The sequence below is a fragment of the Clinocottus analis genome, unplaced genomic scaffold, assembly GCF_023055335.1.
Source record: "Clinocottus analis isolate CAN_PGR_092001 unplaced genomic scaffold, fCliAna1.0.p SCAF_24, whole genome shotgun sequence".
Taxonomy (NCBI): domain Eukaryota; kingdom Metazoa; phylum Chordata; class Actinopteri; order Perciformes; family Cottidae; genus Clinocottus; species Clinocottus analis.
In genome coordinates, this window is record NW_027175976.1 from 3,813,723 (window position 1) to 3,838,042 (window position 24,320).

Genomic DNA, 24,320 nt, shown 5'->3' on the forward strand with positions numbered 1-24,320 from the left:
GAACCCCTTCCCCCCCCCTCCTCTTCATCACCACCACCACCTTTTAAGACTGGATGGCTGTCTGAAAGCGTTCAAACTCAGCCGGGCGCGATGAGATCACAGGGAACATCATTCAGCTTTATCTCCGAAGATGTGTCGCTTTCTGCGTCTTTGAACGATCATCTGCCGCCACATCATTAGCCGGCGGGGACAAAAGTTGAACTCGTAATTTGCATTGTCGGATCCGAGAGGAGCTGGGATTTATTCCCCAAACAATAGGAAGAAGTGGCTGCGACATCCGCCAGGACTCTGCAGTATATCCGGGCCACGCGGTGCATTATTTCTTGTTTGGAGCTGACAGTTTAACTCGCGGGATGAAATTGTGACAAACAAGCAATCGCGCGCCCAGACATCTTTGCATTCAATTTGCGCGACGCGGCATTCTGCTTCACAGCGAGAGTCTCGCGTCACGCACGAGCATTCTGTCACATCTTGAACAATTATTTTAATCAGCCGAGATGAAAAAGGCACTTGACTTTTTTCCCTAATTACTCCAAACTCTGTCCTTTTTTTATTTATTTAGCTGCATCTTCAGGGATAAAGTGAAGAGCCTCGCAAGGTTCTTGAAAGTGCATTCACGGATGAATGAAACGCACCAAAACGAATTAGCGGTTTCACCGTCGCCCCCATGAAGCATTCATGATTGTGGAACATCATCGTGACAGTGTGGAGTCTCGAGTGTTGCCTTCGACAAACTATTTTACTACGAAGTAAATATATATATTGATGCTTTTTAAACCAAATTTACTTTAACCTACTTTGCTGCACGCGTGGTCGCCTGTAATCGCTGAAAGTAGAAGCCCTCTCCTCCTCCGGTGGCATGGATGTTATTTTTAGCCGGATATCCAATGTGCAGGTGTTGAAAGGGCTACGCATAGGAGGGTCAAATGTGATGTCTTGAATTCCCGTGTTGATACAAGTGGCCTATTTCTTTGTCCATGATGTGCTAGATACAGTACAGGGGAGGACATATTTTGCAGCTGATCCCTTGCAGCTTGTACCGGTTGACTTTTAAAAGCACGCCCATGCTGTGATTGCCAGATTTCGATTGATACATATTGTTTAATACACCGGGGGGAAATTTAAATTGACTTTTTCACGAGGCATGTAATAACAATGATGCATGTTTACGGACTTCCATAAGTGGATAATGGCTCGAGGATGTAATGGGGTTTCAATCAATCCAAGCACCGTCCTCATGAACTTTCTCTTTTCATGCAGTCGCCATTTTTTCCTTCTTTCTTTGCACAAGACTGCGCCTCATGCACCATCCGTCTAGGAACCAATTGCAGCCATCATTTTTATAGCGCCGTCGTCTCAGGTGTAAGTACCACAGCTAGCGTCTTGTCTATAATTGCAGCCTTATTAAATCCCATCAACTCATGAGTGCCATTTGGGAGGCCATTCCAAAATTGCATCAAGCAAACTTATAATCATGACATTGTAGGAGTTTCCAATGCAATCAGCTCCACACACGCGGCGCAAAAAAAAAAAAAAAAATCAATAGGTAATTTTGAGGATTTTCCAGCATCTCATTAATTGATCTGGTCCACCATGGTGCCCTTTTTCTTCCTATTTTGTCATGTCTCCAGTAATATAAACCCGAGCACGTAAAATGAATGCTTCCCAGCCTCGCAAATCATTATAAGGGATAACACAGGTTTATTAATAGAAAAAGAAACATGGAAATGAAATAGATTTCACTCTTTTATTAAAGCACAAAGGTCTTAAAAGAGTAGGTGGGTGCTTTTCGCACCTTATCCTTCCACGACTTTGTAATTACTCAGTATCTACCTACACCCAACTGTGAACACCATTTGCTCACACAACTTTCTGGCCACCTTGCCATCCATGACCTGCTCCATCTGACTCGGTAAGAGATTTGTCATGTGCCTAATTTAGATATTCTATATTCCGGGTTTCCGGACCCACAGGGAAGGACATAATTGAATAGGCTGTGTCAAAGCCTCTCCCCCCACTCCACGAAAACCTCCCAGGGACGAGCTAACGTTAATTATCTCCCATTGCAATATGGCCTAGTTTTATAATTACTGGTCCTGCCAAATATATTACAACATCCTAAAGCTCTCACAATACGGTTATCCATGTACTGCGTGTGTGATCTGCAGACATGTGCCGTGCAATTTGCTTGCTTACCTTATTGACAGACTGGAGAACAATATTTGAGCACGAGGGGTTGATTAAACTGTGAGTCACAATCACAGAGTGCTAGTGAAATATCTAAGACAGGCTCTTCATTAGCTGTACATATTGTATCAACATTATTGCGCTCATTTCGGCAATAAAGGGGCACTCTGGAGTTTATAAATTCAGTCTCTTTCACTTGCTATAAGGACTCTTGTGACGAAGGAGTTTTGTATAAAACCTAAAAGAAGACTGCAGTCAGACTGTACTCATGGATGCTGGTGTATTAATATGCAAACATGCTCCCAATGAAAACGCTCTCTTGCTGACCTGTACATTGCGAACCATGTTAGCCATCTTAGCATGCTAACAATTGCTAGTTAGCGTCAAACACAAAGTACAGCAGACGGTGACAGTTTTGAAGACATTTGGGACCAAACAATCGGTGGACACATGTTGAGCTGCTGTTGGTGACAAAATTGACCGAGGTCCATCCTCTGGGAACCAGGAAGGTCAAAGAGGCATGCTAATCCATCCCGGAGCTGTCAAGACATTTCCCCAAAAAACTAAAATGAATAGTACAAAAAGGTGAATCAGTGGGACACCAACGTCAGTGTAATTCATCTTTGTGGACCATGAGTAAATGTACAACATATAATGGGAATATATTTAACAGTTCATGAGACATTTAAGTCTGGAGCACAGTGAAGGACATGCTTTCATGAACAGAAACATCTTGGCCTCTTTTGGGTCAATTTTGCCCATTATTTCAGAATCTGTCTCTGTAAGGTTTTTAAAGCATTTCTACAGTCTGCCTTCAAAAGGAATGCAACTCATTATCCATTTTGAAAATGACTTTGTCATCGTTTTTAAGCTAAGAGCTACAAAAGTCAAGGTTCTATGTGATCCATTCATGTTGTTAAATAGCATATGAGCCTTTGATTTCCCAGCAGCAACAAAAGGCATTCACGTACCAGGGGAGGTGTTTGATGAACTGCAGTAGCTTTGTCCTAATAGTGATACATGGCTTTCATTTAACTTAGCAGCAATGATGGTCACTCGAGGTCACATGCGATAAAATTAGATTTCAGATCCAGAACCTGGACCCGGCTCGGCGGCGAGCATCCTCTGTAATGATGAAAAACAAACATAATCAGCCCCGGACTTCCCGCATGTAGAGCGACGCTGCAGTGAGGTCCAATTTTTGTTTAATGAAATGCTGCAAGTGAATCTGGCATTTAACATATGGGGTGAGACGTTTTAATTAAAAATGCAACAATTGGATGAATGATTCTGTATCTCTATCGGAGAGAGCCCGGGGTAAAGCAGAGACCAGAGTGCTCCTCTTAAGCCTCTATTCCCAAAGCTGAAAGTCAATTTATTGTTCATGCCGTGGCTTTGTTAGAAATGAAACACATTGATCTTTTAACGCATGCTTTTCATCTATTTATAGAGAATATGATTTGCTTTTACCATCAATTACTTGCATACCTGCGGTTCATTGTGGCTCTCTGGGTCACATCTACCCACTGGTCATGTTTGCACACTCAAAAACCTATTAAAAATGTTTCTCCCATTATGTAAAGACATCCGTAATAGCATGAATAATAATATGCATCATTATGCTGCTGCATGTACATGTTTAGCTCTTGTGCCGGCAAACTAAATAATGTGTGTCCTTTCGGCATCAAAGAGATTCGTCTCGTTATTATTTTTGTTATTTTTTTGTGTGTGTGATCTGTGATCTGCCTTTTCGGACCATTTACTCCCAATGGTTACATATTTCTTTGGTCACATTAAATATAATAGCCGAGGATGACACCAACTCAACTGGCCGCTAACTGGCTCCAGTCCTAAAGCTGTTGCCCTCCGGTTGCTGTGTGCATGCTGCGCCTTTATGGCCGGCCAGAGCCACCTGAGGACATTTTTATACGGCTTCAATTACTGAGTGCTGTTCTAAAATTAAGGCGAGCAATTAAAGGAACACACCACTTACCCAAATGATATCATTGACTAAAGGTTAACAGCAAACGCAGCCAAATGTAGTTCACAGGAAACGCAAGTTCAGGAAAGCAGAACTCTATAAGCGCCTCCATCGTTAAAAAAAAAAAAAGAAATCCCACAGCACTTGCCTTACATGGTAAGGCCACAGTATAGCCCTCTGCCTGCACTGATCCCATAAGTAAAGGAACTTGAAGGATAAGATCTTCATCATGCCCTACTTTCTGAAAATCTGTGTTCTTGAGGTTCAAACTGGAAACTGAAACGCCTTTACATTCCTTTCTCGTCTGCGGCGTCGCTATTTTTGTTCTTATTGATCAAAGAGAATAAACTGCTGCCTTCAACCTTTTCTTCATACCGCTGTTAGCTTTTGTTCCAAGGATTTGTCCTCAGGTGTTCTGGGGGGATAGAAGGGCACGCGCACTGTCACGGAGGTGAAGCGGCAGGATTTCGGAGAGGTCATAAATGAAATCGTGCGGGATCAGTGTGAGCTCCGGATAAAATATCACACCGCAGCGGCAGTGGAGGGAAGTAACTAAAGTGCGTGCCCTTGAGTGGAGTTTAAAGCAATTAGCGCTTCAATTACGTAAAGGAGTAAAAGGTTTTTCTTATTAGTTATTTAACTACTATATTCATCAATATGGTAAATAATAATATATCAGTAACAGGGGATAACAAGAGCTTTTACTTTTACTTCATTTTGAATGCAAGACTTATTGTCATGGATCCAACAAAGGGACAGTTCATGAATGAAAGCATGAATCAAAAATAAATGATAATGGTACCCTTAACTCTTTTTTTCCCCCTAATCATATGTCATTTATAGCTCATTTCATACAAAGACTTGCTCCAGCCTTTTGATGTGAGTGTCATTAACTGTCAGGCGCCACTTTCCATCCATCATCAGCGCGGCGCTTCAGATGCACAGCTTGTAAGTGGACACTAGATCTGACGGCGTTGTTGCAACTCCGGTCTGATCTTGATTCGCGTCACATCTTATTTGAAGTGAAACACTCATCAGATCACTTGTCAGCTTTCGAATGCCTCTGTGTCACCGCGGCGACAGCGTATGGTTTCGCAATCAGTCAAAAAAGCGCATTCTCCGTTTCTAACATTCCTCTGATTCTGAATAAAAACTCTGCTGTTTCACTTCTTCTTCTTCTTCTCCTCAGGAGCACGTTGGTCTTCAGGACTTTGCACAAGAATATTCCAACAAACTAACCCTCCCACACACACACACACACACACAACCCAAGGATATTTATGGCGGGTAATGTGTCATAACGCGCTGTCATGCAACGCCAGAAGGTTAAAGGACGATGACCCTTACAGGGTTTGAACATGTGGAGAGCTCTTCAGATTCTGAGAGGATTTACACCAAAGTCCTCTCACTTATCTGTTTTCGGAGTTATTATTGTTGCCAGTTGTTCGTGCCAAATGTAAAATGGGGATGACCGTCATATTGGCAATTATCTGCCTTGTTATTTAAATAAATACACGACATCCATCACTTGGTTTGGTCCAGTGGGTCAGTATATAAAGTAGAATATTCGCCCTTCTGAATGCTGGTGCTCAAACTGTCTTTTCGATGCAGTTTGCAGCTTCTCCCCGCGGGTTCAAGGCTTCCTCCGACACTGTAGAGGCATGTCAAGTGTGCTGGAGACACGGGGATACCTGTCTGTATATCTGTGTAAACCATGTGATGGACTCCTCAAGGTGTTTCCCTGCCATCTGCCAAGCGCAGGATGCATGCTGGGAGAGGCTGCAGCCCTGACCCAAAAATGAGAAAACGTGCGAGGAGAGTAAATGAATGGATCAACTTGAAGGGTTTGCATGGCAACATCATGTTGGGGTATGCGTGAGTTATATTCTACAGTGCAAAGTGTCACGAGACGTTAAATCATCAATGTCAAAGTCTTCTTCTTCAATACAATATATTTTTTTCTGGCATTTGGAGTTGTAATTTCAGAGCAGCTTCATTGTTTCTGGGAGTTCATAAGCTGACACCAGTTCTGGCCATCAGAGGTGATATACGATGGGATATTGGATGGGAAATTTCAAATGTCAGACATTAATGTGAGAATTGACTTTGAAACAGTCCAGTAAAATGTCCCAGTTGAAAGTCTTTCCAAAGAGCCACCGTCCAGACATATTCACAGGAGTAGTACGCACTTGCATATACCTCCATTCTCTTTTACTCCTCATATGCATTCAAGCAGACTTAAAATACAACAAACAGCTATGGTTGCAATACATTACAGTTGAAAGAGACGAAGAGAGCACATGGTGACATGCAGGAGACCTCCATGGCAGCAGACATTAACGTCAGGTAAGTGTCTGCTGACAGGAAGACTGCAACACTCCCTAAAGAAATATTTACACACTTCTTCCACCCTCATCGTTTGCATTCATTTATTAGCCCCCGAATGGAAAGTTAATGCCCCCAACTGTTAGTAAATGACTTATTTGATCAATATACTCAATGTGGTTCAAGGTTTTTCTTCATTTCGATGAAAACAAATGATCGTCGGTGCATTTTCAGCGTTTAGTACAAACTTAAACTACGATGATGAATGATTACCTCGGTCCCGATGACACATTTAAATGTAGAAAACCTTAGAAAAAGTAATCCATTTTACTAGACTCGGAGGCACTGCGACAGCAAAATGAACTTATTTTGAGGTACATTTCATTTCAAAAAGGTGAATACGAAGAAGAAGAAAAAAAACCCACCCCATCATGTCAGTACTTCATTCTGGGCTTATATTGGCGTCTGTATTACACCATGTTGCGCTGTCCAAGGTGCTGAAACTTTTCACTCCGTTTCATCACTACCCAATGGACCGTGTGGGTGTGCGTGTGTGTGTGTATGTACACATTTGTAACACTCTCATCATCATTTGCTCCTGAGCCAATGTCGCCGACAAAAAGAAGCCACTCTAATTGAGTTTTTTAAATGTTTGCGGGACACAAAGTCACGATGTTGAATGAACGAACGGGGAAATCGTTCATCTCATGCGACAGTTATGACATTCACCGAGCGTTTCACACGGTTTTCACTGTGCCGTTCATCCACTCCGCCTAGGGATCCCTCTCGCTAGCTTTTCCATTGTATTCTGGGACTTTGTGCATTATCATTATGTCTGTGCTCAAGGCTATACAAATCCTTTTTTTTCTTCCCCCCAACTACTCCCTGCTCATTCATTTTTCATTGGGCATAGCTTGTTAATTAAAATGCTGAATGGCACACTTTAGGTTGCACAATTTTGTTGTTTGACCTTTTCTTTCAGCCAATATATGGCGCCGGCTGAGTATGACGCGGTGATGAATGGATAATGTACTATCCCAGCTGACAGGCCTCTTTGCTGAAATTAATGAGAACATAGTGAGCAAGAAAAGGGGCTTGTAGAAAAAGGGGGAGTCTCTTTCTATTTTCTGAGCCCTGAATTACTCTTCGTGGATTATGTTGGTACTGTAGCTCGCGAGTGGTAAATGGGTATAATGTAGTGATTAATCATGTGGACGCTTGAAAGAGTGAGTGGCAGAGTCACACAAAAAATAAACAGGGAAGTAGGTCGAGTGATTAAAAGGTGGAGGAAGGTGGGCAGAAGCAGGTAGAGTCAGTGATAATCACAGATGTCATCTCATGTGGTTGTTTGTTCTGCTGGATGTCCAAATTAAAATGCAAAATGTGACACAGAATGGACATTTATGAAGTGATTGGATGCCACGCAGCGTCCTTTTAAGCGTGCATTTTCATCCCGGGCAGAGAGGTGATTTTCAAAACACGCACTCTCTGTACCTTGCGTGAATGGATTTACCCGAATCACTAACTGATTGACTGACTAATCGACTGATTCCTGGCTCCTCTCCTTCCCTCCGTCATCCTGTCAGAGAAGCCCACCAAAAACGAGAGGACCAAATGGATAAAATCTATTATCCAGTGGAAATTAGTCAAGCCTTCTCCACTCTCTCACGAGTCATTACTGAAAAGGTGAAATGGATTCTCCAGTATATTAAAAGTCTTCATGAAATGTAATAAATGGTCCTTAGCCTCAGTGATGACCACATGTGCGGCAGATGAAGAGTGTCTTGAAAATGAGTGGTAAGTAGCAGCTCGTGGCACTGATGGGCAATATTAGATGAAACCCGGAGTAAAGTCTAATTGGACCGCTCTTTAATGGACGCTCCTGGAGACTACTTGATGTTGTGTAACAGCCGTCTCCATCTGGCTAAATGGATACATGTCTTCGGGGGATTTATTGTGGACACTGTGGACACGTTAACAGTGGTTTCACAGTCATGCAAAGTACTCACTGCACATAGCTCTTAAAACGGGGTTGTTTCACCTCCTAAAAATTGCAAAGTCATTCACCAGTTGCAGCATCACTAAAAAGGCCCAGTTGTTCCCTCTCATCCTTTTTTTTTTCTCCCCCCAATCATTAAATCTTCAACTAATTCCTCCAAAGAACATTTTGCAGAGCAAGGAAGAAGAGCCAAATCATTTTTTAAGACGCCATAATGAGCCAGAGCTGATTCAAGGAGCTCATTTCATACCGTTACTGTTCGTACCGCTGCCGGCTTTTTGTTCCTGGAGCTTTGAGTAACAACGTGTTCATTAGGCTCTTTAGTTCTTTTTTTTGCGTTAACATTACCCATAAGCTTGGGACTGGTTACATTTTATAATCATCTATTAAATTACAATTATCCCACCTGTAGTTTTGGACACAGGTTGTTCCATTGATCATTTCTGTGTAGTTTTTTTTAAGAGTTTAGACTAAAGAAAGAATCGACGATACTACTTCAATATTTTTTTTTTGACATTGTTTTTAATTTAAAACAAATGTGCTTATAACTGAGCGAGAGGGGGTGGCTGCTTTGTGGAAGAAAAAAAAATCTCTAAAAACAAAGATGTGCCTCGAAATGCAGAATCTGGAGACGGCGAGAAAGATATTTAGATATTCCAAGCGTTCCGGTTCACATTTGTAGTCCGTTTGTAGTCCGAGCGGTATCGACCAATCACGGTTGAGCGAGCTTTGATTGCATGCAGGTCAACGTTCTCCGTGAAGAGCAGAAGAGGCGGAATGCATTGGCCGAAATGCAATCGTATAACTCATTGGTTTTCCAGTGAGGGGTCAGAAAAAAAAAACGTGTTGGACTCGACAACACCTACAAAACTAAATGAAAGCAATGTGGACCAAATTAAAACAGATAAAGTTTCAGAAATGTGTCCTCTTTCGGTGGGGATTGTCCATGGGCTTCCTCTCGTCCTCGTTCTTCATTCTGTCAACAAGCAGGTAACGAAATAAATGAAACTGCGAGGCATTTTATGCAACATTCAAAGAAATAAGAGGAATGTCTGCAGAGCTGAAGCGGGATCAATAAGGCGCCACAAAGGGGATGTTTCATGCGATCTATTACTGCGCCATTCAAAACCCGCGCGGCTGCGGCCGACCCGGAGGAGTCGGTCCCAGTTCATCGCTGAACACAACTGTTGTTCCGAGTCCCCTGCTTCTTCACGGACGCTTTCATCACTCACCCGAGATCCGAACTATGGAGATGAGAAAGTTTCCTCCCGACCGACGCCAACGCGCTCACTTTCAGAAAACCACTCGATTGATTAAAGCAAAGTTTGTCCCTGGAAACAGATAATTGCCCATTTTTAGTGTTCTGTGTACATTAAGAGCGCCGACCCGAGAGGCGCGGGCCGGTTTTGAACAGTTATAGCCATTAGCTCCTCTCTCCGGCCCCAGCTCTGTCATCCAGCCTTGTCATTTGCTCTCGGACCGAACTGGATGCGCTAATTGGTTCAGCGAGTTTTGAGTGTCGGTTTTATATTTGTAGCTGCCAGAGATGACAGTCTTCAAGCATGCAACTCTGGCTCTCAACTTGTAATTACTGCTCTTTCCCTCATCATTACGTTGTTATTTACTAATCCGCGCTAAAGAGAATGATGTTCGGTCCATCCCCCCCATTCATCAATCCTGCTTACTCGGAGTCAGAGGTGATTAAATCAAAGAAAGATTGCGCAGGATTTATTTTTATCATCCTCACTGTAAAGTGCCAGAACACCACAACTCTCGCAGCTCCCCCTCGCGAGTGAATTTATTGGACAGCAAACAAACGGATTCATTTGAAATCTCCATTACGTGGGAGACGAGCGCCGCTGCGTGTGCAGCATCAATCAAAGCCTTGTCTGCTCCTGTGTGCTTTAAAAGATCATCAGTGTTCCCTCCGAAGAACTTGTTTTTGGCTTTGGAATTTTTGAGAGATCACTTGTTTGCATACGAAATACAAAAATGAAGGGGAGAGAGCGCAACTCCAGTGGGTGAGAGTCGCGGGATATCGACTTTCCATTATGGTTCAGGTCGAACCCGCTGCAGCCCGGAGGGTGCACTCACGCTATCGAAGATGGCGGTCTGTTATGGCCGGGGATGTGTTTTTATCGAGACCATGAGACTGAAGAGGAACTACAAGGTTGCTTTCAAGGGCTTAACAGCAAAGGATTATTATCAGAATATTAAGTGTGTAGTATTGCATTATCAGATTGCAATTGTGTTTGGTAAAAATTGAATTGGCTGGCCCTTTAAGTGCGCATTTTGACACTTGACACCCAGTGTTCCTCAGAGAATAGGTTGTCATCAACATGAAGAAAACAAACTGTTCATATTAAAACACACAGGCCAAATGTTCACTTTCAGTAAATCCGAATAGCTTTCCCTTCGATTTATGCTTCTAGCAACCTGGGCAGGATTTTATCATGTTCGTGCGCACCGTAATGCCGTCACACTTCTTGACGTCCCTACTGGGAACGCACGCCATGTGTCACTAATGTTCACTTCAGTCAGTTAAAAGATTGCCTCTCATCCTTTTGCATGTACCACCATGTAATCTCCTCCTGACTGAAAAACAATGAAATGCATGTTGGGTATACTTTATTAAAAGAGCTAGTCCTGTGAGCAAAGCCCTAATTAAACAAGATGGTGATTGTGTGCGATGGTCGGTTTAAAATATGAGTGTGTGTGTGTGTGTGTGTGTGTGTGTGTGTGTGTGTGTGTGTGTGTTAACTGGTTCATTGTGGGCCCGTCAGCGCCCACCACCCCTGCTCTCACGCATTGTGAATCACGAGGACTCAGGGCTTGAACAATAAGAAAATAAGAAACTCTCCTGTAGGGGGATTGCTGATGTGTGTGTGTGTGTGTGCATCAGTGTGTATTTGTGTACAGGAGTCTGCCCGCTGCATTGTCCGTCTTCCTCTCCTTGTTCCCCTGGTTGGCCGTCAGGGTTTTAATGTCTCTCCCTCTTTTCTTTTTAAATGTAGATATAAGACACTGCTGCCTGCTTGATGTTTGAGTTAAGTGGAGAGACTTTACGTCGCATGCTGCGCCTTCTGTTTCTTGGAGGAGCCCAGATATGATTCAAAGCCCTGACAATCGGATGCCGAGGAGAACAACAACAACAACTATTTTGGGTACAGCGGCAGCTCACCGAACACAGGATGTTCTGAGTGGAGACGGTTCAGCGCCTCTGCTTACTGCACATCAGAAGACAGATCGAGATAACCGTGCATGGGGGTTAGGACCGGGACGCTGAACCCATCGCATTGCGATACTTGCGTGCTGATGCAATATGTAGGATTGAAAGATTTTGCAGCATCGATCCATGCAACCGATGTGTTTTTAAAGCATCTCAAGCATTCAGACATGCATACTATTTTAAGGTACTTCTATAATATAGGACTTTTACTTTGAAATATCTGTAAATACCGTTGAAATGCTTGGTTTTGTGTCCTCAATTCAAAGCATTGGCCCTGCAGTGAGCAGAAAATGCACTTTTCGGACAACTAATAATCATTGATCTGTTGAGTCTCCGGTACAATAGAATACACGCAGCTGTGCATTGTGGGAAACTCCTCCTGATTGATGCAGCCGAAATAGATTGTCGAATAAGGTCACCTACAGTGTGACTGTGATGGACTCCCTGGACGCAGTCCTCGCAGCTGCTTCGCTCGGCAGTATCGCTCACTACGGTGCGCCTTCATGGCGACTCGAGTCTGTTTTCCTTCCCGGTTCTTTTAAAACAAGAGAGCTGTGGGATCCGATGGGCAAAAAAAACCGTGGCACCCAGAAGGAACGAGGTCACCCGCGCCGCTGTCGACATCACAGAAATGGACAAGAAAGACACCAGCAACGTGGAGAAAGCCATACATATTATCGCTCAAAGACAGCTGGTGGAGGAAGGGAAGAGGGGGAAGTTGGAGACATGGGGGAGGAAGTGGAGATAGAGAAGAGAACTGTGACTCTGGAAGTAAAGAGTGGATGATAAGGGAAACATTAAAGGAGTAGGGAGATGAGGGGGAATAACAAAAAAGAGGATAAGAGGATAAACACATATCATCCAGGGATTTAGGGTAAAGGCAGTAAACTTGCTATCACAGTGTGTCAAGAATAACCCCGCTGCTGTAATGCGACTCCCCGACTCCCTCGGAGTTGTGCGGAAGTTCCGCCTGTTAGGAAACAAAGTGATTAATCTGTACAGTCAAATAATAGGGGGCTCTTTATGTTGTGACTAAGCATTTTGCGGTGGGAAGCGTTGGTCATGGCCAGCTGGTAGATGTTAAACTACTTAGGGAATTAGCCGCCGCCACAATTGGCAAGAAAGTGGATTAACATTTTTAAGATTTTAAGCCTGACTCACCCGTGCTGTTTTGAATCTCTGACAAAAAAAACACAAAAAAAACATTGCCATAGCCTCATAAAAAATGCAAATGGGATTAATGATGCACCGTTTCTGTCGGCAACCAAAATAGATGAAATGCAGGGATCGCAAAAATGACGTCAAAGCGAGAGGCACCGCTGCGTTTCACAACTCATGACTCCTCCCACTCATTACCAGACATGCATGGACACCGTGGGGGTCAAAACGTTGGATTCGAGGGCCACGTGCTATCCTAATAAACGAAGACCACTTATTTATTTCTCTCTCATTCAAAAAGCTCGTTTTTCCGTTTAGTTTTTTCCCTCCCCGCTCAGTTCCGGCTCCGAGGAAACACAAATAGGTCTTTACCGCACGCATCATCTATGTTCATTAGCGCCGGCGCTAACGCCGCCGCTCCCCACTGTCTCGCCAGGCTGCGGCTGCTTCCACTCCGGTCGTTATCTCAAAGAGGCGCCTTTTCGAAAGCGGAATGACCTCCACGCCGCGGTACGGATATCCCGAGTGGTCACTTCTTCCACTTTTGTAGCGGGTGGAGGGGGAAGCTAAACGCTGGCGTCCATTTGTGAAGCCGTTGTGGCGAACAGTGGAGTTATCGAAGCAAATTGAATGGTTTCTTAACAAATAGTTATGATGCTTTTTCTAGTTTGTCATTATCCTGATACAGATTACATGTTATTAGCCGGCGCAAATGGGGCCTGACAAAAGTCCTCACGTTGATGTAAAAGGGACTGATTTTGAGTTTGCGCCTCGGGGCTAACAGTAGCTCCTGATCTGCTGTAAAACCAGCATGCTGGACTCAACTCGCAATTGGTTCGCGCTCCACGTTATAATACGCTTGTGACGTGAAGCCGCAGCGGAACGAAGACAAATGAAAGCAATATGTCGCAATGTGCTGTGTACAGGCGGGCTTTTTGCCAGCGTGTTTCTTAAAAGTCACTGGGCAGCCATTAAGTGCCGATGCGTCATCCACCGGCATTAGCGACCCTCTAGTGCTCTCGAGGCTCTTCAGGCTCAGCCAAATGCATCCAGCCCGGTCAGAGCAACAATCCCCTTTTTCAAGAGGCTTCACCAAACGCCTCTTTCGTTGAATCTACATCACTGCCGCGCTATTTATCCATTTTGTAAGTGCACGGAGGCCTCGGCACTTGCTGATCAATGCAGTCATGAGATGCTTTGATATGGTACAGCATTTGCAAATCTGTGTGTTTGAAAAAAAAAAAAAAGTGACGGCGTGAAGTGGATGTGAGTCACTGCTTTTCAAATGTCAGGGTTGTTGCTTAGTAGAGACGATGAAAAACCACTATTATTGTTGTCATTATTTTTTTGCCGTACCTCCCCATGTGGCTCGTGTGAACCTGTGTGCGCACATCTTTGCGTAATGGGCTCGCCGCCGCTCATGAGAGGGAAACTTGATTATAAATAATTCCCTTTAGAAATAAGGATCTAGCGGCGTGCGATGCCAAAAGCTCGGGGACAGTTGAGCTCGCGGAGGCATGTGTAAGTGTGTCATGTTATTCGGGGACGAGGAAGAAAGCAAGAAAAAAAAAAAAGAGAGAGAGAGAGAGAGAGCGCCGCCACAAGCTTTCTGTGCTTTAACGTCAACACTCGGTTAGGAAATCATGTGTGTGGTGTCCAGATTGTTTGCAACGGCGCTTTTTTTGTGTGTCCTCTTCCACCTCTGAGAAAACGGCGACTAACCTTTGAAGCCGTAAATGCCTCGTGGCTTTCATCCGACTGAGGGGTTGCTTCTCTCTTCTTCCTGCCCCACTTTGGAGAGCCAAACCAGCGCATTGCAAAAAAAAAAAAAAAAAGAGAAAAAGTTTTTAGGTCATATTTGGATCTTCTTCACACATCAGGGAACCAGCTGGTAAATTGATAAAGTGCCTTCGTTCTTTAATTGAATAATTATCTGACAAGAGGTTTCGCTCCAAAGTTGCACGTTGAAGTGCGACAAAAATCAAGGTAATGTCAAGCAGGCTATTAATGTCGTTGGAGCGGAGACGCTTTTAGACCGCCGTCAATGAGAGTTGTATTTTTTAGGGTTAAAAGGGAATTAGAGAATAAAGGAGGGGAAGTTAAGTGGAGATTTGACAGCTTTCGAAAAGACAGAAAGTGAACTCCTCAAACTGCCGGCGCACTCAGACACTTACCCGCTGGTACCGGCGCTCCATCCCCCCACCGTCCACAGGATGACTTGACTCAAGTTGCCATAGAAACAGGAGTTAGCAAAAGCTCAATATGTGGATGGGAGCGCAGAGAAAGAGAGAGAGAGAGAGAGAGAGAGAGAGAGAGAGAGAGAGAGATAGCGACGATGCTCCGGTGCAGAAACGGTAAATTTGATTGATATTTTGCGGAACGAGGTTGTTCTCTTCACAAAAGTGGAATGTTTGACGTCTCCGACAGGTATGACATCATTAAACACACTCATAAATCAACGGGCAAACGGTACAGGGTGTCAGCTCGGCTACTAAAGAGTTGCCTTTTCATTCAGTGGCAGGATTCCCGAGTGACAGGTTGCAAAAATGAATAAACATTAAAGCAACAGAGGGCAAAATATTGAAGCCTTTCGCTCCAAAGTCTCTTGATTCTACACTTTCAAACTGCATATAGTGTATAACCCAAGCTCTCTGTTTGTTGTTCATCTGCTTAGTACTGATGACATCATCAGGGTGACATTAATAAGGTCTGTGACAACCGAGCTGGTCTGGTTAAATTGGTGCAGTGTCCCTTTTAAATTAAACATTCACAAGTAATCAAACACAAACTCTATTTGCATTTCTGTTTAGAAGTGCTCTCTTTGTTGTACCTCTTCCACGGAATTAACAAGTTTGCACTCTTTTTGTTGACATCATCCATTTTTCAGGAGCACTTTGAGCGTGTAACCAATACGTTCGCACGTTATTATGATCAAGGATGTAATTCTGTCACGGTCGGGCAGTTCAAATCAGAAGAGAACGCTTTTTCTGAGCTTCACCCACGGAGGTCATCATATCTCAATACACCGCTCTTTGTGTCGAGACACACATGTTTTGCCTCTAATTTCTCCCGCGCAGTGATTTTCCTCTCTTTTCTGCAGTCGCCAGACGATTACGTCCAATGGCACGTTCGGCGAAGTCATTTCCCATTTTTCTCGAGTCACGACAACACTATTCTATTTACCTTCTGCTTTTGTTCCAGTCAGCAAATACGCGCACAAGTCAATTCATTTGGCACATTTCCATCCCTCTCTTCCCCTCCATCACAGACATTATCACAAGCGTCGGCAGCGCGTTAGCAGAAATGCATCCCCCCCCCCACTCTCCCTCCCACCCTCCCCATGAATTAATCTGTCAGGAGCCGGATCGCAGCGTTCCTCTCTCGCTCTCCTTGCTTTTTTTTTTTTTTTTTTTTACCGCCGCTTCTGAGGCAACTTCTTAAGTGGGAACAGGAGATAAGACGAGTCGGACGAATGAGATATCACCAACTAAACTGAGATTTAATTTGCGATGGAATTTCTAAGCGTGCGGCGCAGGTAACACGTTGGGGGGGGTACGAGCTCTCCATCTGGACAAACACTTGCTCTCCGCCTGTGCAAACAATTCTTAATTACCTCTGTCTGATTAACTGGAGATTTTGACCCGAGTCCCAGACACAAATAAGCCACAGGTGTGCGCAGAGCGCCGGCCGCGTGACTCGCGCGCCGGGACACAGACACACTTTCTGTTGGCGTTATGCAACCGGGTTTGTACTGACACAAGAAAAACGGTGCAATAACCCGGGTAAGGTTGCGCCGCGAGTGTGGCAAAGAGGCACCAGTTACTGAGATGTTGTCAGAAGGCATTCATGTAATTTTGTCACGTGGATGCACACGTACATATGAGTGTTTAAAAATTCAGCATGGACTAAATATTCAGGCCCCCGGCTCTACTTTCCATGACTTTTTTTATAACAATACACAGTTATTTTTGTTGGAAACCTCACGCATCCAAAACGTTACCTTTCAGAGGACATACAACTATTAAAATAATATCTACCAAGTCATCAAAGATGCTATTTTGTCTTATATATATATATATAAAATCATATACTTCTATGTCTTCTGTGAGCCGCTGATCCTAATGATGCTCACCAACTGAGCCACAGCGCTTATTTATGAAATAAATATGAATACGCCACGTTTCTGCCCGACAGCAACAATTCAGAAAAACGCAAATCGCACTTTGAGTTTCACTAAACTTTCCCCTGATAAGTTTCACAACCAAAATGGAGTCCTACTATCTGATCACACTCCATCAAACCTCTGTGAACAACAACAAAGCCGGATACAAAATCAGCTGAGACACCCCCCCCCCCCGCCCACCACCGCCCCCCTACTGTCTCATTTCTTCCCTCATCCCGAACCCGGGGACCCCCCCGAGTTATCGGCAGCTGTGCGGGGCAGCCCCGGGCACGGCGCCGCGCCTATTCTCGTCGACAAAACATCAAAAAAAGGATCCATCATTAACGAACACTCTTTTATTTAGATGTTTGCTTGAATATTCTCCCCCCCCCTCCACCAAAAAAAGAAGCTTTCATCCAGAACTGTCTATACCGTCGTGTCATTCTCGCCAAAACGCTTCTGTTCGCTGCTCGTCTTTAAGAACTCGGCAGCGCTGATCAAAAGACGACGGAAATAGCATCGAGATAAAGGAGACGGATCGGATTCCGTACTGTATTATGCATCACAAAAGAGCCGCAGTGCACCCTTTACCTTCCTGGAATCTCATAACGCAACGAAAGGAGTAGCTTCGTATATAACCAGAGGGAGAAGGACCTGTTTGTGATTTTTTCAAATATTTTTTATTGTGGATGCTGTAAGCGTTTGTAATTCCCCTCGACATGAACATTTCAAAACAAAGACAGACTTTCTTTGCGCCGCTGAGAAAAAGGATTAATTTGCCTGCATGAGCGTATTAAAGAAAAAAGGGTTTTGCTCAGGTGCCCTGTACAACGTGGCCTTTCATCTGTCCTGTCGAGGGACGCCTGTTGGAATTCTCCGCTAAGTTATTTTCCTGGAACCTTTTTTCATTCATTTCCCTCCTCAACCTCTAACCAGGTATGCTTCGTCCTCTCTCTTCCCATCGCTCTCTCAATCTCGCCCGTGCTGCCCTGAATGGCTTTTCCTTAAATGGAGGTCCCACGCCGTCGCTCCCAATCCACAAGCACCTCGGAAAAGACTGGCGAGGCCGCGATCCAGTTCCCCGAAGACCCAAACCCAACTCCAGTCCTCCAATGAGCGACTGCCGCTAACACCCTGAATCTTAATTTGCCCAGTTCTCTCTATCTGTCCCTGCGGAGATACCGGCAGCGGTGGCGGGAGTGCAATGTGCTTTCTTTTTTTCTTAGGGTTTGACAATTAATGACTAGCCGGCCTTGTATCTTCAAGTGGATCCAATTTGCATTTGGGGATTAGATGCACTCGTTCCACGCAACCTCCCTTTGATCGAGCCGGGTTGATACAACTCTCGAGCATCAAGCTGATGAAAGCAATGTGCTGCATGTGCAACTTTTATTTCGCCGGCGAAGTCTTTCAGAGGGCCTGTTGTACGGGCATGAATGTACCTTCCTGTCCGGGAGGCACGAGACGCGAAGTCCCCTGCAACAAAGCAGCATCCGACAGATGCATTCGCGTTGCGGCGGCGGTTGCCTCATTTGCATTTCCTTCGAGTGCATTCCTGCATTTAGCGATGGATGTAACTCCGGCTCGTGCGCGTTTGTCGAACGAGCATCTGAAATGCTCCGCGTAGAAATCCCATTTCAGGGTTCGATGGCTCTTCGGAAGCCGCAAATCCGGACAGCCGTGAAATGCGCCTCCTTGTAAAGCTTGTCTATTCAATCAATTCCCCTATTTTCAATTACTGACATTACTGCTCTGCATGCTACTTTTTTTTCCCCCCCCCCTTTCTTTTTCTCTTTTGCACAAATTGCATTAAACCACTGTTGGGTCGATCAAGGCTGAGGACAATTCGTATGGCGACAGACGAGCGCTGTGAAATTCACACTAAAGTGCCTCTCATTCACTTTGTGTACTTTCTTTCCCTCTCGCGTGTCGCTCCGGGAGTATAAAAGACGACCTTGAGCACTTGCAGGAGTAAAAACACGCGGCGTACCATTTTGCAAGCCGCCCTGCAATTTGCATCGGCACAGATACAGGCGGCGTTACATTGATCGCAACGTATGTTACCTTGGTGAAGCCGCGGCAAGGTTGCCGAGCTGAAGAATCACCGAATGATGCAGTACGAACACAAGAAAGGACCGGCGTCAATAATTGACCTTGTATCACAAACCACAAGTGTATTAATCTTTAATGCAATGGCAACTGGCTTAAATAGAGGCCCCTGGAACCACTTTAATATCTATAGGCCCACATTTTGTTTAAGTCCATGTTCACTGAGATGACTCATCTTCATCATCTGCATTATTACTTCGCAAACAAGCCGGCGGGTACGAATGCAGACCACGCCGTACATCAGCTTCCTGCATTTTCCACACTGCAGAACAAAACCTGTCTGATCCAGTGTGTTTGGGAGGCCGTGGCGGCAGCAGCGTATGTCTCCATGCCCATGTGGCTGTGTGTGTGTGTGTGTGTTTGTGTTTGTCGAGCCCGGACACACAGAGGAAATGACAGTCTGCCATATGGGCCACCTGCGGTGGTCACACACAGCAAGTCAACCTGGTCATTTTATAAATCTGTTCCATCCAGACTGGCCCAAACCGGCCCGCTGGGATCCCGCCCCCGTCCTCCTGATTAGCCGGCCCGCTCTGCATGAGGAGCCGCGCGGTGTCCATCAACCTGAGGCCGATCAACCTCAAAAACACTCGTCCCTGCTCTGCTTACGGCGCTGTGCCGCTGGGCCGCGTCCAATCACAGCCTCCCGATGTGTAAATAAGAAATGCAGCCGAAAATACCCCGCACTTCTCTCTGCTGGTAAACAGGATGCAGTGAGACATAAAGAGAACACAATGCAATGCATCTATTTATTGCCTCTACTCAGCAGTTTGTTTGGACTAATTGGCACAGACGATTAATTATTATATAACCCATGACAGGCCATGGAAAATTGCAATTAAATGACTGGCTGACATTGCATGTCCCAGTTCAGTTTGTGTAATAAGCTAAGAAGGATTCATTTGCCTTCTGTGGTGTACTGCCTGCTGCATTCGTCTCCCCTTCCTGCACTCAGCCGGCGCTCAGACGCCCGACTGGGAAGTGAACTACACATGCTTGGAGGTAAACATTGAGGTATGTCGAGCAGTTAAAGGGACTCGAGGTGTCTGGATGCACACGAAGTTGCCAAATATCCAAGTGTCTGTCAGTAAACCATCTGTCAGAGAACCTGGCAAACCTCTCAGCAGCTGTTCGTTGGTGGAAAAATAGTCTCACACACAATGACTGACCGGCAAACGGTGATGCAGGGACAGGAGACGCTGGCAAATACATATGCTGAGGAGTTACACATTTAAAATACTTCATCCCAAAATCATGGGAACCCACGTTCTACTCAACGCTCTTTTAATCGCCGTCTTGCAAAGATATTGCACAAGCGTGTTTTTACGGGCTTTGCAGTTTTTCTCATGAGGAAACTGATCTCCTTGTGTCAAAGTGTCCCTTCAAAAAGTGACTGGCTTGTTTTAAAAGTCAAGTGTGTGTGTGTGTGTGTGTGTGTGTGTGTGTGTGTGTGCGTGTGCGTCTCCCACTAAGACCCTCCCACTGTCCATAAGAACGTGCTTTAGTGCGCTCCAATTCAATTTCTACGCTCTTCCGAAGTCACTCCGGAGGGGCTGGAGGAAGACGTATGCGCTGTCAGTCCGAAATCTAATCAACTCCGGGCCTCGGCATCCGCTGCTCCGGCGGCTGCGACTCAAAATGGCCGTAATGGCGCCGTTTGCGTGTCAGCGTCGAGACTCCTAATATGTGTGATATGCACTCTCTCGGCGACAAGTTTGTCCACGGCGCGCCACCCCTCCCCCCCTTGTCGTTTTCTTCATGCCGCCGCCGATCCTCTCCCACGCCCGCCGCCAACAGCCGTGGATTCCATTCAATGTGGAATCTCCGATGTATTTACATCCCAAGTCCACTCCTCTTTCCCTCTGTTCCTCCATCCCTCCCTCCCTTCTCCATCGCTAAATAATTACTTAAATGAATCTATTACCGGCCGGGCCGCAGCACCGCATTAACTGAAATGCCAGTCTCCACGGGAAAGTGATGCATTCCACCGCGGGTTTGATGCTCGAGGGGGAGCGCGGGGAACGCTGTCTTTCGGTCTGAAGCGAAGACACACCAGATCCTCTGCGGGATAAGCAACGTGGCGAGGCTGCGCGATTATACACTTCAGAGAGTTTTATGTTTTTGAGAGTAAATAACAAATTGCGCACTTCTGAGGGGCGCCTTGAAAAGTTCAGTGAGGAGCGCCTTCAAAAGTGCACTGGCCCGGGCTGAGGCGTGATGATCGCTGTCAAAGGGATTGATTGAAATTGGCGGAGCAGCATCAAAGTTTTCTGCTATTAAATCTCGAAACCTTTGATCAAGCGGGTGTAGAGGCTGACTACCGCTGAATGCTCGCTTTGTTCGCGTCCCTATGTGGCTTCTTGATCTCATTTTCGACGAACAGCGATGCACACACAGATTTCTTTATTGCCTTAGTATCCGTCGCAGAAGCCTTCGCAGTCTGCAGCAACCGAAAGAAAAGAAAAAGGCCTTTTTTTGAGGACTTTCTTTTACCTTGTAGCCGTCAGAAGTTCCGCAGTGAGTCTTAAATTACAGTTTTACGCCGTATTCGCTTCACTATGTATGTTTGCTAAGGGTGTGAAAACGGTCTGCTTCAATGCTCAACACCATAGTGGCCCATGGAGAGCAAACAAGTCTTGTTTGTCTCCCTTGCGGTCCATGACTTGCTGTTGTGGGGAGTGGGGTATAGAGTGCTGCAGGAGTCCTAAATCGTGGAAATGAGGTATCAATTTTGCCCGTCCGGTTCCTCCCTCCGTCTCAAAGTCAATGGCTTGTGTGAACGGGTTGTTTGTTCGCAGCCTGAGATCAGGTTTTCAGAGAACAGGGCCTTATTAAGAGATTTGAACATTGTGTTCTGCAATATGAAATATGTCACTCCAAAAATCCACTTGTGAATTTTGAAGCTTTGCCATGTCATAAAAAAAAAAGGCTAAACGGGATGAGAAAATGCGATCCTACCGGCTGGTCCGCCTCTGCAGCCTCGCGATGTACACACTTTGGAAGTATGCTGCTTTTCGAGGCTACGAACAAAGTGTGTACGCTGCAATGAATAAGTTGTGTTTTGGCTGTGCTTCGGTGTGGAGCATTTTCATATTCAGCAAGTCTGCATATGAAAAAAATGGGTCACTTGTTCATCCAAAAACAACCTTCAAGACTGCTCCAAAAAGGACTAATTTGAACATGTTCAGATGTATTGCCCCTATTTTAAGCTTTCGTTCATTTTGGGGAAAGTGTGCCATCATTTCCTCTCGTCTCTCGACTATATGCTATCACGGCAAACACCGTCGAAAAGATAAACACTTCTAACATAATGTAGGCCATTATTAAGACTTCAGCTTAATTCTGGTAACTGTACCACGGGGGCTATATAAAGCACTTCAAAGCAGACTTACTAGATGCTAAGAAAGGAGCGTGAGATTGAGTTCAGAAGGTGTTAAGTCTGTTTTCATCTCCCCACCAAAAACGAAACGAGTCGACATTACAGAGTATGAATAATGGACTCGGTGGGAAACACTGATTATACTGTCAAATAAAGGGAGAAGCAAGTAGCTCCTACTCCACTGTATAAGTTGGACGCAAACAAGCTTTTGCAGCACTTTCATCCTTTGATTGGGTCAACAACGCCCGGAGTGCTACATTCCAGTAATTGTACACACAAACACACACTTCTTGCTGCTCGGCTTGAGGGACTTGAGGGAAGACACGTGGTGTGCTGTTGTTATCCCGTTTTTTCAGAGACACTTTGAACAATCAATGCCGTCTCCGGAGGAATCCATATTCTCCATATCCGTGTTTGCAAGACATAAAACATCAATTATTGTGTCACATTTTATTCAGAAGTCAAGAATGACAAGGAGGGCATACAAATGAGGCCCGGACACGCACAACTGCACACACACACACACACACACACACACACACGGTCATGCCCAAAATATACCGCAAACACAAACTCCAGCTCTCACACTCTCCCGCCCCCTCTTTTTTTTTTTTTTTACATCGACACACAAACTCGCCATCCCACGCTCGCGCACACAAATTTGCATTCAACCCCAAAAGCGATCCTATTTCTTTCTTTTTTTTAAAGGGGAAGCGGGGGGGGGTGAGGTGGGGGAGGGGGAGGGGGTGAGGGCGGGCGGTGAGCGCCGCTCGCCAGCTAACGTACATAATGAAAAGTGCAAGCTCTGTCATTTTCTGCAGATAAAAGTGTTCTGATGAGAGCCGGAGACAATAGCGGCGCATTAATCTCCTTGACGTGCCGAGCTTTTGGCTTTAAAAACACTGCCCCCCCCCCATCCAACCCCACCTGCCAACCCCCATTCAGAGGACCTCGAGCGATGCAGCGTGCAAACACACACACGATACAAAATGCATTTCAGACAGAATATAGAAGTAGTACATGTACAGTGCACACTAATACTGACACAGCGCTGCATTGTAACGCTACAAGGCAGCGCACCAATGCAACACGTGGACTGAATATGCTATTACAGTTGCAGAACGTATAACCAAAAACGGGTTCATCACGACTTAAGTTGTTTCAATGTGTATGGCACTTAAAAGTAATGCAGGAAGAAAAATAAACACAGTGCTGTAGAAGGCAGTGCAGTAGAAATAGCCAAGGAGAGATGCTCAGATCTGCTTTCATGTCATCCAAATCCACACACACATGAATATAATCGACATGTATCAGTGGGGTATTGTACCCCTGAAATAAAAGCAAACACAATACCAGATTTACTTTTTCTATTTGCGTCAACCTTTCATCCGTCATACACGCCGACATTACTTTGTCTGTGCTCTTCACGTTATCGAGCCTGGTTCAGTCGACAAAATACTTAGCTAATAGACATTCAGTAACATTCGCCCGCTATATTCAGATGGGAGATTCGGCTGCGATGTAAAAACACACACACACACACACACACACACGCAGGCCGGTGTCGATGCGTTCCTCATGACTTATGGTTACGATGTAACGACGTTATGATGTTATGATCATACGCGCCTGCTGCACACCCCGATAAACCTATTTAGAGACACCGAACCATCCTGTGCTGTTTTCCTTTTTTGTTTTGACCTTCACAGCCGACTGGTACTACAAGCTCGATAAAATGAGCCTGCAAGTGCCCTTTATATTTCCGTGTGTTTCTTTCTAATATGCTAAGCA